Here is a 16722-nt window from a genome sequence, read left to right on the forward strand (position 1 = left end):
AACTCCTGCCATTTTGCATTCAGGCTCCTGGTTATTAACAATATCCTGTGACAATTCCTCCTCCTCAGTCGGGTCTTCCCTCCAGTGATGTCACACGTCTCCTCTTCTCCTTTTGTTTTTATTCCTCTTTGCGCTATTCACAACAGACGCAGGCTGTGACGCGTCAAATGCTAACTAGCCGTGTTAGCTTCTCCTCAGTAAAACACTGCCACTCATAAAACTTGACCACATACACAAAATCCAGAAATACCGCGCCCGTGGGATCTCAAACCACCTCGTCGCCACTTGTTATGTATGTCCCCCTTATTTGTAAGTTTGTCTACGACCCATAAAGTAGACGGGCAGGGAGCTATTTCTTAGCGTCTCTTTATTTTAGCCGGCACTTCAATACAACGACACAACATCGGGATTCCCATCATGCATTGCTTACAACTACGGCAAGTTGCGATGTCCAAAAACATAACAAACCCCGTTTCCATATGAGTTTGGTAATTGTGTTAGATGTAAATATAAACACAATACAATGATTTCCAAATCCTTTTCAACCCATATTCAATTGAATGCACTACAAAGACAAGGTATTTGATATTCAAACTCATAAACTTTTTTTAAATTTTTTTAAATAATAATAATTAACTTAGAATTTCATGGCTTTCCTCTTTGCATCAGTCTATCTTAGATGATCTCAGGCCCAGAGAAGCCAGCGGCGTTTCTGGATGTTTTTGATAAATGGCTTTCGCTTTGCATAGTATAGCTTTATGTGGGGCGGCATAGCTCGGTTGGTAGAGTGGCTGTGCCAGCAACTTGAGGGTTGCAGGTTCGATTCCCGCTTCCGCCATCCTAGTCACTGCTGTTGTGTCCTTGGGCAAGACACTTTACCCACCTGCTCCCAGTGCCACCCACACTGGTTTAAATGTAACTTAGATATTGGGTTTCACTATGTAAAGCGCTTTGAGTCACTAGAGAAAAGCGCTATAGAAATATAATTCACTTCACTTCACTTTAACTAGCACTTACAGATGTAGCGACAAACTGTATTTAGTGACAGTGGTTTTCTGAAGTGTTCCTGAGCCCACGTGGTGATATCCTTTAGAGATTGATGTCGTTTTTTTGATACAGTGCCGGATGGAAAGTCACGGTCATTCAATGTTGGTTTCCGGCCATGCCGCTTACGTGAAGATTTCTCTAGACTCTCTGAACCTTTTGATGATATTATGGACCGTAGATGTTGAAATCCCCAATTTTCTTGCAATTGCACTTTGAGAAACGTTGTTCTTAAACTGTTTGACTATTTGCTCACACAATTCTCAGTCTTGTGAAAGACTGATAATTTTTTGGGAAGCTGTTTTTATACCCAATCATGGCACCCACCTGTTCCCAATTAGTCTGCACACCTGTGGGACGTTCCAAAAAAGTGTTTGATGAGCATTCCTCAACTTTACAAGTATTAATTGCCACCTTTCCCAACTTTTTTGGCATGTGTTGCTGGCATCAAATTCTAAAGTTAATGATTATTGGCAAAAAAAAAAAAGTTTATCAGTTTGAACATCAATTATGTTGTCTTTGTAGCATATTCAACTGAATATGGGTTGAAAATTATTCATGTATTCCGTTTATATTTACATCTTACACAATTTCCCAACTCATATGGAAACGGGCTTTGTAAACGGATGAAGAATTTTGAGAAACACATTGAACCTTATTGAAAAGGCGATATTCTTCATCTCAGTACGTTACTTTTGACTGACTTGATTATCTATTACAAAACTTGTTGTAGTAATAACTCACTGATGTAAATTGTGTCCCAAAAAGAAGACCGTATGTGAAAATATGTATTAGTAAGTGCTCTGAAGTGGGAAAGGGGTAGGATTAAACCAGATTGGCTTCTTCCTCCTCCTTCTCGGACATGTTGTAAAGAGAAATGTTACGAAATTACGTAATGTCTCATGTTGTCGGTGTGTTCGCGTTTGAAATGAACTCAACTCGACTCGTCAGGTGCTTCTGTTCCTTCACAAATGTAACAAAAGACAGTGATTGTAACACAAGCCATGTGTGGTTTGAAACATCCCTCCCTTCCGCCGCATGCCAGCAATATTAACCAGCAAGCTAAAGTGGATTGTATTTTGTATTCCCAATCATTTTGGCGATTTGGCTGTTAAAGTAAGGAGTTTTGTGATTTCAATCTGTGAGTGCATCACAAGGTTAGTGACAGCGTGTGTGCGTCTCGGCAAGGCGGCTGAAAATAAGGACAGTTCTGCTTGTTGTTGTTGAGCCGTCACACCCTCATGTTTGTTTGATATACAGTACTCTATAGCGCATTATATTGTGTTCAAAGTGTACAAACTTTAACGAAAACATGACATTTTCTCGAAGCTGAAGCACATTCATATTCATATTGTTTCTTATGGATAAAAATATGCTTCGATATAACCCTGTGAATGTTAAAAAGTTAAAGTAGCACTGATAGTCTCACACACACACTAGGTGTGGTGAAATTATCCTGTGCGTTTGACCCATCCCCTTCTTCCACCCCCTGGGAGGTGAGGGGAGCAGTGAGCAGCAGCAGGAATCATTTTGGTGAGTCAACCTCCAATTCCAACCTTTGATGCTGAATGCCAAGCAGGGAGGCAATGAGTCCCATTTTTATAGTCTTTGGGTTTGAACTCACAACCTACCGATCTCAGGACGGACACTCTAACCACAGGCTGTTGAAGAACCAATTAAAGGCCTACTGAAACCCACTACTACCCACCACGCAGTCTGATAGTTTATATATCAATGAGGAAATATTAACATTGCAACACATGCCAATACGGCCTTTTTAGTTTACTAAATTGCAATTTTAAATTTCTCGCAAATTTCTTGTTGAAAACGTCGTGGAACGATGGCGCGTGCGTGTGACGTCACGGACTGTCAGGAAATATCAGCGCTGCACCGCTAGCGGCTAAAAGTCGTCTGCTTTAATCGCATAATTACACAGTATTCTGGACATCTGTGTTGCTGAATCTTTTGCAATTTGTTCATTTAATAATGGAGACTATAAAGAACAATGCTGTTAGTGGAAAGCGTTGGATTGCAGCTGTCTTTAGCACCAAGACACAGCCGGTGTGTCTTTGTTTGTCGTGAAGCAGAGAGGCCAAGCGAACATGTTTTCTCTACATTAACCAGCATGTTTTTGGATGGGAAAATTGTGATATATATCTTACCGGAGACATCATTGGATTATTTGTCGTCGTGCAGCAGCTGTCAAAAAAGGAAGCTATGCGCTTAGCTCCTCGGCTTCTCTCTGAGACACTGCGTGTTCACCGCAGCCGTCAGACCTCGACGTATGTCTTTACAATCTTTACAATCTCACTAAAACAGTATTAAAACAATAAGCAGATAAGGGATCTTCCAGAATTATCCTAGTAAATGTGTGTGATTACATCTGAAATGCTCACACTGCTGCCGCCTGGAGCCGTCGCTTTTTTTTTCTCTTGTCCTTCACTATCAATATCCTAGTTCACGAATCTTTCATCCTCGCTCAAATTAATGGGGAAATTGTCGCTTTCTCGGTCCGAATTGCTCTTACTGCTGGTGGCTCCCATTAAAAACAATGTGAATATGTGTGGAGCCCTGCAACTTGTGACGTCACGCGCACATACTTCTGGTACAGGCAGGGCTTTTTTGTTAGCGACCAAAAGTTGCGAACTTTATCGTCGATGTTCTCTATTAAATCCTTTCAGCAAAAATATGGCAATATCGCAAAATGATCAAGTATGACACATAGAATGGACCTGCTATCCCCGTTTAAAGAAGAAAATCTCATTTCAGTAGGCCTTTAAGTTAGTAAATTGAGAAAATAAGGGAAAATTGGGGAAATTGAGTTGTTTGCAAAGACCAGACTGCCCTCTGTCAATACGTTCCAAAGCTGCTGTAACATAGAGTTGGTGTTTTGTTCCCTTGGTGATGACAATTAAATATGGGAGAGACTGACAGGTGTATGTATGCTGCAGTGCGGAATCAGACTTTCATTTTGCATGAAAATGTAGCTTGTCAATTTAGACATTAAGGGTGTTTGAACATGAACGTTTCACCGTATTCCTAATTTACATGAGTAAAACGCGACACAAACACAAATAAACTGACCTCTGCCATGAAACAGATTGTAACATGGATACGGTTTTTGCTATTCATAATAGTTGCTCACGCGCAAAAAACAAACACAAACTGTGCTGCTCATCAACTTAAGCCTGGAGGGAAAAAAAAAAAAAAAGGGCCTATTAGAGTTTGTGTCCACTTGTGTTGGAATGATAGTGCTCATCATCAACAGATCACCAATGAGAGACAGAATCCAACACCTGGACTCACTTTCAGTAGAAACCAATCAGTCAATGACTCTTCAGGATGATGTCTATACAAAAAAACGACACGTAAACTCTTGTTTTCTTTGCTTTATTTGGTTCTGACTCCTTAGTTAAATTTTCTTTTTTTGCTACTTGCCTGAAGTAATCTGTTTTAAAAGACTTTGTCATTTCATTATGTGATGTATTTGTCATGATCTCACATGACAGTCATCATTAGTTTCCTGCATTTTGGAATATTTCTTAGTGCTATTATTGTCACGCCTGTAAGTTTATGTTTTGGTTTTGGTCAGGTTATGTTTAGTTTTTTGGACATTTTAGTTCTGTCTTTTCACTTCCTGGTTTGTTTTGTTACCATAGCTACTCGTTAGTTTCCCCTAGTCACGCCCCGATCATCAGCCTCTCACACCTGTTTTTCATTACCACTGCTACTGTTTAAGGATTTTACTTTCTGTCCATCAGTCTGGGATCTTCACACACGCTAACCATGCTGCACCTCCTTCACGCCCTCGTTTATCTGCTTCAGTCTTTGTTTATAGTTCATAGCCAATTGTTTTTGCGCAAAGTCCTTTAGTTTATGTCCATCATTTCATGCCATCGAGCAGGTGTTTTTGTTCCACGTTTGTACTGTGTAGCCAGGTTTTGTACCTCCATTGTGAGCACTTTTTGTTGTTTGTTTGTTTATTAAATAAATGTCGTGCACTCACGTCCACGCCTCGCTCGTGCTGATCCTCATCTGCATCGAAGAAACAATCCACATCCAAGCCTCGCTCGTGCTGATCCTCATCTGTATCGAAGAAACAATCCACATCCAAGCCTGGTTGTGACAATTATGTTTCATTCCAATTCCTGATTGCATACTTTTACCACCACTTGCAAATACAACTCCTAAGACATTTTGTATGTGGAATTAAACTATGGAATTGGATTATGTATGGAGTAAATTGTGTACACATTGACAACAGGAAGTGAATAAATGTATTAGTAATTGCTATGAAATGAAAAAGGGTAGGATTAAATGAGCTTTTTGAACATGTTGAAAAGAGAAACTGTAAAATGTAATGTATCATGTTTTAATTGTATGCATTTTTGACATACACTGTAACAATAAACCATTTTTTTTTCTGGTCTGAGTGCTGGCTCCCGCATCTGTACTTGATTGGCAATCAAGACACACCTGTCCTTGGTAGCCAATCAGGATGATTCGTATGCCAGCCTTCTCCTCAAGATGTGCTTCCCCCAGCCGCACATCTCTGTTTTTGGGTGAATTTCGTTTCCCTAATTCAAATGGGATTCCTTAATCCAGTTAGTTGTCTGCCATCTATTGGCTACACTATTATTGTTCAAAATCAGGCAAAGCCAATGCATCCTGATTTTATTTTGGATAAATAATATTCGGGAACAGTTTTAAATTGTATCGCAAACTGATTTTTTTATGATTCCTTGCCCGGATCATATTTTGTTTATGTTTTGGTCTCTAGTCGGCTTAGTTCTGTTTCAGCACCCCTGGTTTGTGTTTCAGTAGCCATGACTGCAGATTTGTTCCACCTGCCTCTGATTAATGTTCAGGACGCTCACCTGCTCTTGGGCACTAATCAGAGGCAGATAGAACTAATCTGCAGTCATGGCAACCGGAACACAAACCAGGGGTGCTGAAACAGAACTAAGCCTACCAATCAATCAATCAATCAATGTTTATTTATATAGCCCCAAATCACAAATGTCTCAAAGGACTGCACAAATCATTGCGACTACAACATCCTCGGAAGAACCCACAAAAGGGCAAGGAAAACTCACACCCAGTGGGCAGGGATAATTCACATCCAGTGGGACGCCAGTGACAATGCTGACTATGAGAAACCTTGGAGAGGACCTCAGATGTGGGCAACCCCCCCCCTCTAGGGGAGCGAAAGCAATGGATGTCGAGCGGGTCTAACATGATACTGTGAAAGTTCAATTCATAGTGGCTCCAACAGAGCCGCGAGAGTTCAGTTCAAAGCGGATCCAAGACAGCAGCGAGAGTCCCGTCCACAGGAGACCATCTCAAGCGGAGGCGGATCAGCAGCGTAGAGATGTCCCCAACCGATACACAGGCGAGCGGTCCATCCTGGGTCCCGACGAGCGGTCCATCCTGGGTCTCGACTCTGGACAGCCAGTACTTCATCCCTGGTCATCGGACCGGACCCCCTCCACAAAGGAGGGGGGGACATAGGAAAAAGAAAAGAAGCGGCAGATCAACTGGTCTAAAAAGGGAGTCTATTTAAGGGCTAGAGTATACAGATGAGTTTTAAGGTGAGACTTAAATGCTTCTACTGAGGTAGCATCTCGAACTGTTACCGGGAGGGCATTCCAGAGTACTGGAGCCCGAACGGAAAACGCTCTATAGCCCGCAGACTTTTTTTGGGCTCTAGGAATCACTAATAAGCCGGAGTCTTTTGAACGCAGATTTCTTGCCGAGACATATGGTACAATACAATCGGCAAGATAGGATGGAGCGAGACCTTGTAGTATTTTATATGTAAGTAGTAAAACCTTAAAGTCACATCTTCAGTGCACAGGAAGCCAGTGCAGGTGAGCCAGTATAGGCGTAATATGATCAAACTTTCTTGTTCTTGTCAAAAGTCTAGCAGCCGCATTTTGTACCAACTGTAATCTTTTAATGCTAGACATGGGGAGACCCGAAAATAATACGTTACAGTAATCGAGACGAGACGTAACAAACGCATGGATAATGATCTCGGTGTCTTTAGTGGACAAAATGGAGTGAATTTTAGCGATATTACGGAGATGAAAGAAGGCCGTTTTAGTAACGCTTTTAATGTGTGACTCAAAGGAGAGAGTTGGGTCGAAGATAATACCCAGATTTTTTACCGAGTCACCTTGTTTTATTATCTGGTTGTCAAATGTTAAAGTTGTATTATTAAATAGAGGTCGGTGTCTAGCAGGACCGATAATCAGCATTTCCGTTTTTTTGGCGTTAAGTTGCAAAAAGTCCATCCATTGTTTAATTTCATTAAGACACGCTTCCAACTGACTATAGTCCGGCGTGTTGGTCAGCTTTAGGGGACTAAAACGGAAACAAACTATGATCCGGGCAATGGATCATAACAAGAATTTCATTAGGCAAACAAGGAGGCAAAATGGGCTTTTAAAATTATGTATTTTTTTGTTGTTGTTGGAATGCATATTTATTTGTAACTTTTAGGGTCCTGCCTTTGAGTTGAGGTCAATAGAACAGATAAATATCAACAGTGTGATTGTTGACGAAAAAAAACAATGGAAGTATTCTGTAAAATTCCATTAAACCGAACCGCAGATGCTTGCTGATACAATAGACAAACGCACAATCTTATGAGCATTTTTAATACGGTAATGATATTGGACTAGCAGCAAACATCTGATGTTTTTATCTGTTACAGTATTAACAAAATGCAGTACAGCAAACACGCACACCTGGTGGTCCCTTCTGCATGCTAATATCAGCTTTTCCCAACCGTCCTTGAGCTGCAGATGCAACTAATACTCTGCACGATGTGTGTCAATGGGTGAATGTTTCATAATGAGCTTTAAGAGGTCAGTATCGTCCCGAAGAGTGCTTTATAAATGCATTTAGTCTGTGAATGTGCTTTATGAAGTGTGGAAGGTTAGACATTTTTTGCTGCAAGGAGATACATTCACTTTGACTGGAAGTCAAAATAAAAGAAAGGGAAGATGTCAGCATCCAAGTGTACATCTAAGTCTGTCACATCTCTACATCTTACACCTGTCCAGGTAGTACAAGTGGAAAATAAAAGTGACTATAGACCATTTCCATTTTTTTTTAATCCTCTCTACCAGTGTCATTTACAGTGAAAAGTATCATTGGCAAACATAGGGTTGTCCCGATACCAGCATTTTGGTACCTGTACCAAAATGTATTTCGATACATTTCGATACTAAGAGTGCCACAAAAAATGGCATTATTGGCTTAATTTTAATTAAAAAATCTTACGGTACAGTAAACATACGTTTATTATTGCAATCCAAGAACAGTTTTGTCCTGAAATAAAATAGTGAACATACAAGACAACTTGTCTTTTAGTAGTAAGTAAGCAAACAAAGGCCCCTAATTTGTCTGCTGACATATGAATGAATGATCTTTATTGTCATTGTGCATGTACAGGTACAGGTTCAACGAAATTTAGGTTGCTTCCCTGAGGTGCAGCTGTGCATTTAAAAAAAGAAGAAACCACACAATATACAGAAAAAAACACAATATACACAATATGCAATATACAATATGGCCTAAGACCACTCTAAGAGGCAATGTAAAAAAATGAGACAATAAAAAGTATAAACTGACTAGAGAGAAGTAATGCTGATTCCCAGTGTGCTGAGGATATGGACTTAAACTTAGACTGAATGAATGAATGAAATAAGTTTATTTCCGTCATATAATCAATCAAATCAATCAACCATATTGTGTGATCAGTTTTACAGTACATGTTATATGTATACAATTATGCACATTTACACATGAAAGAAAAGAAAAAGAATGACCAAAAAAGGAATAGGCTGAAGCCAAAGCTTATATTTGCCTAACCCAGTGGTTCTCAAATAGGGTACGTGTACCCCTGGGGGTACTTGAAGGTATGCCAAGGGGTACGTGAGATTTTTTTTAAATATTCTAAAAAATAGCAACAATTCAAAAATCCTTTATAAATATATTTATTGAATAATACTTCAACAAAATATGAATGTAAGTTCATAAACTGTAAAAAGAAATGCAAAAATGCAATATTCAGTGTTGACAGCTAGATTTTTTGTGGACATGTTCCATAAATATTGATGTTAAACAATTTTTTTTGTTTTTGTGAGAAAATGTTTAGAATTAAATTCACGAATCCAGATGGATCTCTATTACAATCCCCAAAGATTAAGTTGATGAATACTTCTATGTGTAGAAATCTTTATTTATAATTGAATCTCTTGTTTATTTTTCAACAGGTTTTTTGTTATTTTTATATCTTTTTTTGCAAATATTTCAAGAAAGACAACTACATAGGAGCAATATTTTGCACTGTTATACAATTTAATAAATCAGAAATTGATGACATAGTGCTGTATTTTTCTTCTTTATCTCTTTTTTTAAACCAAAAATGCTTTGTTCTGATTAGGGGGTACTTGAATTCAAAAAGTGTTCACTGGGGGTACATCACTGAAAAAAGGTTGAGAACCACCGGCCTAACCGATACCTTCACTGAAAATTAGATTGCCTGGAACATCAACGTTAAAAAAAAAAGACTTAGACTTAGACAAACTTTATTGATCCACAAGGAAAATTGTTCCACACAGTGGCTCAGTTACAAAGGATGGAAAAGATAAGGATGGAAAGGATAATGCACACAAGGGCACACAAAGAGGGCGAAAACAAAAAGGTACAAAGTAGACTTAAAATGTGCCATAGTAGCAATATAAAATATAACATGTATCTATCCTTCCATCCATCCATTTTCTACTGCTTATTACCTTTGGGGTCGCGGGGGGCGCTGGTGCCTATCTCAGCTACAATCGGGCAGAAGGCAGGGTACACCCTGGACAAGTCGCCACCTCATCGCAGGGCCAACACAGATAGACAGACAACATTCACACACTAGGGCCAATTTAGTGTTGCCAATCAACCTATCCCCAGGTGCATGTCTTTGGAAGTGGGAGGAAGCCGGAGTACCCACACATTCACGGGGAGAACATGCAAACTCCACACGGAAAGATCCCGAGCCCGGGATTGAACCCCAGACTACTCAGGACCTTCGTATTGTGAGGCAGACGCACTAACCCCTCTGCCACCGTGAAGCCCAACATGTATCTAATATTTACATATTATATATACAGTATATAATAAACACAGTATATGTAGTAAGATATTGCGTCATTTCTCATTCTATTATTTTGTCAGAATTACAATGGACAAGTGGTACAAAATTGATTATTAATTTATTTGTTCTTTACTGTTAATATCTGTGTGACGATGTGTCACATTCACAGCTTGTTACGCTTCCATCCATCCATTTTCTACCGCTTATTCCCTTCGGGGTCGCGGGGGGCGCTGGTGCCTACCTCAGCTACAATCGAGCAGAAGGTGGTGAACACCCAGGATCAGAGGTGGGTAGTAACGCGCTACATTTACTCCGTTACATTTACTTGAGTAACTTTTGGGATAAATTGTACTTCTATGAGTAGTTTTTATGCAACATACTTTTACTTTTACTTGAGTATATTTATAGAGAGGAAACGCTACTTTTACTCCGCTCCATTTATCTACATTCAGCTCGCTACTCGCTACTTTTTTTATCGATCTGTTAATGTTTGTTTTGGTTTATGACAGACCTTCAAATTAGGATACGCATGCCTGCGTTTCACCAATCACATGCAGTCACTGGTGACGTTGGACCAATCAAACAGAGCCAGGTGGTCACATGACCCGACTTAAACAAGTTGAAAAACTTATTCGGGTGTTACCATTTAGTGGTCAATTGTACGGATTATGTACTGTACTGTGCAATCTACTAATAAAAGTTTCAAACAATCAATCAAAAGTGCAAAGGAAAAAATACACTTTTTATTTCACCGTGCTTCCTGTCAAAAGCCTAAAGAATGATCGCACAGTTCCTGTCTTCACAATAAAAGTGCTGCTCCATCGCGCCTGCGCTAACAAAATAAGAGTCTCCGAAAGTCGGCGCAAACAAACTAGCAAGCTACGGAGTTTGCCGCCAATGTATTTCTTGTAAAGTGTATAAAAACGAATATGGAAACTGGACAAATAAGATGCCAAAAACCAACGACTTTCATGTGGTATTAGACAGAAAAGAGGAACTTTTTTTCTCCTCCATTCGAAAATGTGGACGTTATCAGCAATACTGTCTGATTCCAATCAATCAAGTCATCAAAATCAGGTAATACACCAACTTATACTCTTACTTGAGTAAAATGTATACTCTTACTTGAGTACAATTTCTGGCTACTCTACCCACCTCTGCCCAGGATAAGTCGCCATCCCATCGCAGGGCAAACACAGATAGACAGACAACATTCACACACAAGGGCCAATTTAGTGTTGCCAATCAACCTATCCCCAGGTGCATGTCTTTGGAAGTGGGAGGAAGCCGGAGTACCCGGAGGGAACCCACACAGTCACGGGGAGGACATGTAAACTCCACACAGAAAGATCCCGAGCCTGGGATTGAACCCTGACTACTCAAGACCTTCGTCTTGTGAGGCAGACGCACCGTGAACGCCGTTACGCTTCCTTAGTCGGTTTATTTCCTGTGGAGCGCTCTTATTTTCAGTTCCTTTTCCTGCATGTCTCCCTGAGCGCTCGTTCCCCTCACCTGTCCCTGATTGGCAGCCTTGCACACCTGGTTGCAGTTGCCAATCAGGCTTCCATAAATGCCTGCCTCGCCCTTTCGTCAGGGCTGGAGTAGTGTAAATGTTACCAACTTCTAGCTGCATGCTGTGTGGACCACTCCGCCTCCCTTGGATAAAAATAAAGACTTGTCTTACCTGCACGTCGTCCTCCTGTCTCCTGCATCTTGGGATCACAAGTACCGCAGCCATTCGAGACCCTCACAATGTGGTTATTTTCTCTTTTAACATGTTCCATCTACACTTGTGTTTAAATGTAGTAATCACTTGTTCTTCTGTTGTTTGGATGCTTTGCATTAGTTATGGATGATACTACAAATTTGGGTATTGATCCTAAACCAAACAGTTACAGGATCATACATTGGTCATATTCAAAGTCCTCATGTGTCCAGTTTATAAAAAAAGTATATATTATAAAAAACTAAAAAATATTTTGTGATTATAAAAAATATTGATGTATCGATTAAATACACTCTTGTACTTGGTATCATTACAGTGGGTGTCAGGTTTCGATCACTCATGGCATTTGTTTACAATGCAGAACACTAGCTTGCTAGTTCTCAAGTCAAAATGCGTCCGTTCTCCCTTTTCTGTCTACAAACTGTGTCTGCTTGTAAGTACTCTGTGATTTTGCGTTGCCAAACATGCTCTTCTGCTCTTAAAACAAGCAAAAAAAAAAAGAACGGTATAGTACCAAGTATGATTCGTTAGTATTGTGGTATTTTACTTGTACCGTACAATGGTAGGCAAACTACAGAAATGTGTAAAGTTGCGGAGTTCCTCCAGAATGACACTACAGGCCAAAAGGTTTGCGCATTGTCAAGAACGTGGAAGAAATCCAAGGAAACTGGACATTATACCAGAGGAAGTGGAAATGTACTTAAAGGGCTGGTGTATCAAAAGTGCGACCTGGGAGCCATTTGCGGCCCACAGCTAGTTTTTAAATGGCACACAACACATTTTAACAATGTGTCATGTGTTTTAAAAAAATGTTACGGTATTGAGTAGCTCTTGACAATTTTCCTTTTGTAAAAATAGCCCTCAGAGGAAAAATTGTTGGATCCCCCTGTTGTAGAGATTGTGGATGGGTTCCTTTTAAAAATGAATCGATACAGTACCAATTCCTGTTTTCTTGGAAATGATAGCATTTCTCGGCAGAGCTAATTTTTGGGACGGCGTGGCGCAGTGGGAGAGTGGCCGTGCGCAACCCGAGGGTCACTGGTTCAAATCCCACCTAGAACCAACCTCGTCACGTCCGTTGTGTCCTGAGCAAGACACTTCACCCTTGCTCCTGATGGGTGCTGGTTGGCGCCTTGCATGGCAGCTCCCTCCATCAGTGTGTGAATGGGTAAATGTGAAAGTAGTGTCAAAGCGCTTTGAGTACATTGAAGGTAGAAAAGCGCTATACAAGTACAACCCATTTATCATTTACTTTTGTGTTTGTTCAAATGTGTTCATTGTTTTTAAAGAAAAATGTATGTTTTTTTTTTTTTAACACTGAGCTCTGCTGTCTAGTTATCTTGTTTTCTTACACTTTTAAGTCCCATTTGCATATACTGTACTGTATTAGTGGACTTTGCATGCAGTTACAATTCCAAGACGTTAGATGGCAGTAGTGTAAAGACTGCGGTGTGTTGCCTTAACCAGGGAGTAGTCTTTGCCATTAAGTTGAATGTCCCAGTCTTTTCTTGTATTGAGTCTCTATGATGAGGATCATTAAATCCAATCTTTTTTTTCACTGCAGCTTCAGGCTCATGCAGGTCCTTCTATTTTATTTTATTTTTTGCATGTCAGACATAATTCCAGAGATTATATTTTGGATCACTGCACTCCTTTCAAAGCCTGAGAGCCCATCAGCCTTCAATGAAGCTAATATTTGAAATCATTTCCCATTTGCTCAAGGCAGGGAGTGAAATCCACTATCAGCATCACTACAAATAACACACATACTTGAACAAATATACATTGTTTATTCCTTTATTCTGTTACAAAAGCATGATGACTTCCTTCCAGGACACATTGGTTAGAAAAAAATATTTCTCCAAATTTTTTTTTTTTCCTTCTTCAAACACATTTATTCACAGATGTTTTATTTTTTTTCAATTACTACACACCTTTTTTTTATTTAAAAAAAGAAAAAACAACAATGAAAATCTTGGGATAAAATGATCATTAGATTCCAAGATGGATATATTCAAAATGTTAAAATACCCAGCACTTAAAAATACAAAATCATTATTAAACCTTAACAATACAATGAAAAAGAAAAGCAAATTGGATCCGAACATTAGTTTCTACAGATAATTCCACATTGGCATGTATTTTTTGTTTTGTTTATTACACTCTTCAAAGTGTAAAACACCAGCAACCGAACTCTCCTCTATATACAAACATTAAGTCTTTTTTTTTTTTATATATATATTTTTTTCTTCTTATATATAAATCTGTTACGGCATATAAAACATCTCTCCAAAGGTGAAGTCTCCTCCGCGCTGTGTCCTAATTCATAAAACAGCACAAGAAGACAAGAAAAGTAGTGAAAGTACACTGAGGCATGTCTGCAAACGTTTCAGAGAAGACATCCTTTTTGTATACATCTCATGTGGTGATATGTACGGTTTTGGTAAACACCGGATGCCTATTTATCCAGCTTTGAAAGATGTATTCAATTTGGTACTATAGTCGTAAAGCGAAACATGGAGGGGATCATTTCTTCTAGAGCAGTGGTTCTCAAACTTTTTCACCAAGTACCATCTCAGAAAAATCTCGCCTCTCCAAGTACTACCATAATGACCAACATTACAGTAGCAAAGTAGGCCTAATTGTTAATAAAAACAAGGCAGAGGTCTTATCTAACAAGGATATTTATATTTCTAGCCTCTGCAAAATTACACACTGTTTTAATATATACGGAAATAAAACACTGTCCTTTAATCTAGTAATTATTTGGCTACCACTAAATGGAGTCTACGTACAGGTTTGAGAATCACTGGTCAAGAGGAAGAAGAGCTGGTCAAATGTGGGCGGGGCTTTAAATGTGGCAATGATGATGATAACACCCAGCAACAACCTCTCCAGTCACCTTCAGGTAAAATCACAGCTTGAGGTATGAACAATGTGCAAGGTGTTCCAGACAAATGACTATAATTTCATGTTTTCATGTATCGGCCTTTGCTTTCATCTTCTTTGTCTGACAATTCCACCGGAGGAACTGCTCACGTGCAGAGAGGACATGCGATAAGGTAAGTGGAAAATGGTGCAATGAATAAATAATACAAATGAAACGAAAGAACATTACCTGTAAGGCTTCAGACTGTAATACAAATGTGTCTCACCTGCCTGGACATATTCTACCATCCCTATAGACAACATTGTAGTTTCTTGGTGTGCAGAATACACAAAAATAACAAAGACGTCATACCGACATGTAAAATCTTAACCACAAAATAAAGCCATGTTGATTTTTTTGGGTCATATAATGATAAAATGAATCAAATAATTGTATTTCATGTTCATAGCAAGTTGCCATATCAACTATGAATTGTGTTTATTGCATTTAAAATTAGTAATTTTATTAAATTAAAAAAAACAAAACTTAATGTTAATAGTGTTGTCAAACTATTTAAAAAAAACATTTTGATTAATCATACTTTTGAATTTAGATTAATCGTGATCCATCACAGGTCATTAATCGCTTGCATGATTTATATCAACTTGTAAAGGACCCCAATATTTGGACACTTCATTGTCAGAATGTTAACCATGAACATTTTTCCAGATGTTTTACTTGATTGCACATCATTTATTTGCCCAAAACTTGATGACAGTTTGGGCTATAGTCCCGTCAGGATGTGATTTGAAGTCAAACTTGCGAACGAGCGCAACAGTCGGCGTCTCCTCACTAATTTTTGCACTGACTTATGCTTTGATTGTAGGAGAACACACTTTCATCTGCGGCTAAAAGAAGGGAGTATATGCACAGTCAACATTAATTGTGTGATTAATTTGCATGTACGGCCGTCCCTCGTTTATCGCTATTAAAAGGGCTGTTTGCAACTTGCTTACAGTTAAATTTGTCAAAAAAAAACTATGGTTCTCGCCCGGAAAAGGGTGGAATGCCATCTCCGGGTTGGGGAGGAAACCCTGCTCCAAGTGGAGGAGTTCAAGTACCTAGGAGTCTTGTTCACAAGTGAGGGAAGAGTGGATCGTGAGATCGACAGGCGGATCGGTGCGGCGTCTTCAATAATACGTACGTTGTACCGATCCGTTGTGGTGAAGAAGGAGCTGAGCCGGAAGGCAAAGGCCTCAATTTACCGGTCGATCTACGTTCCCATCCTCACCTATGGTCATGAGCTTTGGGTCATGACCGAAAGGATAAGATCACGGGTACAAGCGGCCGAAATGAGTTTCCTCCGCCGGGTGGCGGGGCTCTCCCTTAGAGATAGGGTGAGAAGCTCTGCCATCTGGGAGGATCTTAAAGTAAAGCCGCTGCTCCTTCACATTGAGAGGAGCCAGATGAGGTGGTTCGGGCATCTGGTCAGGATGCCACCCGAACGCCTCCCTAGGGAGGTGTTTAGGGCACGTCCAACCGGTAGGAGGCCACGGGGAAGACCCAGGACACGTTGGGAAGACTATGTCTCCCGGCTGGCCTGGGAACGCCTCGGGATCCCCTGGGAAGAGCTAGACGAAGTGGCTGGGGAGAGGGAAGTCTGGGTTTCCCTGCTTAGGCTGTTGCACCCGCGACCCGACCTCGGATAAGCGGAAGAAGATGGATGGATGGATGGAAAACAAAACTATTACAAAAACACCACTGGCTAACTTCTAAGTTAAAGTTAAAGACTCAACGATAGTCACACACACACTAGGTCTGGTAAAATTATCTTCCGCCTTTGACCCATTCCCATGTTCACCCCCTGGGAGGTGAGGGGAGTAGTGAGTTGCAGCGGTGGCTCCACTCGGGAATCATTTTGATGATTTA

Source organism: Nerophis ophidion, linkage group LG05, assembly GCF_033978795.1.
Source record: "Nerophis ophidion isolate RoL-2023_Sa linkage group LG05, RoL_Noph_v1.0, whole genome shotgun sequence".
Lineage (NCBI taxonomy): Eukaryota > Metazoa > Chordata > Actinopteri > Syngnathiformes > Syngnathidae > Nerophis > Nerophis ophidion.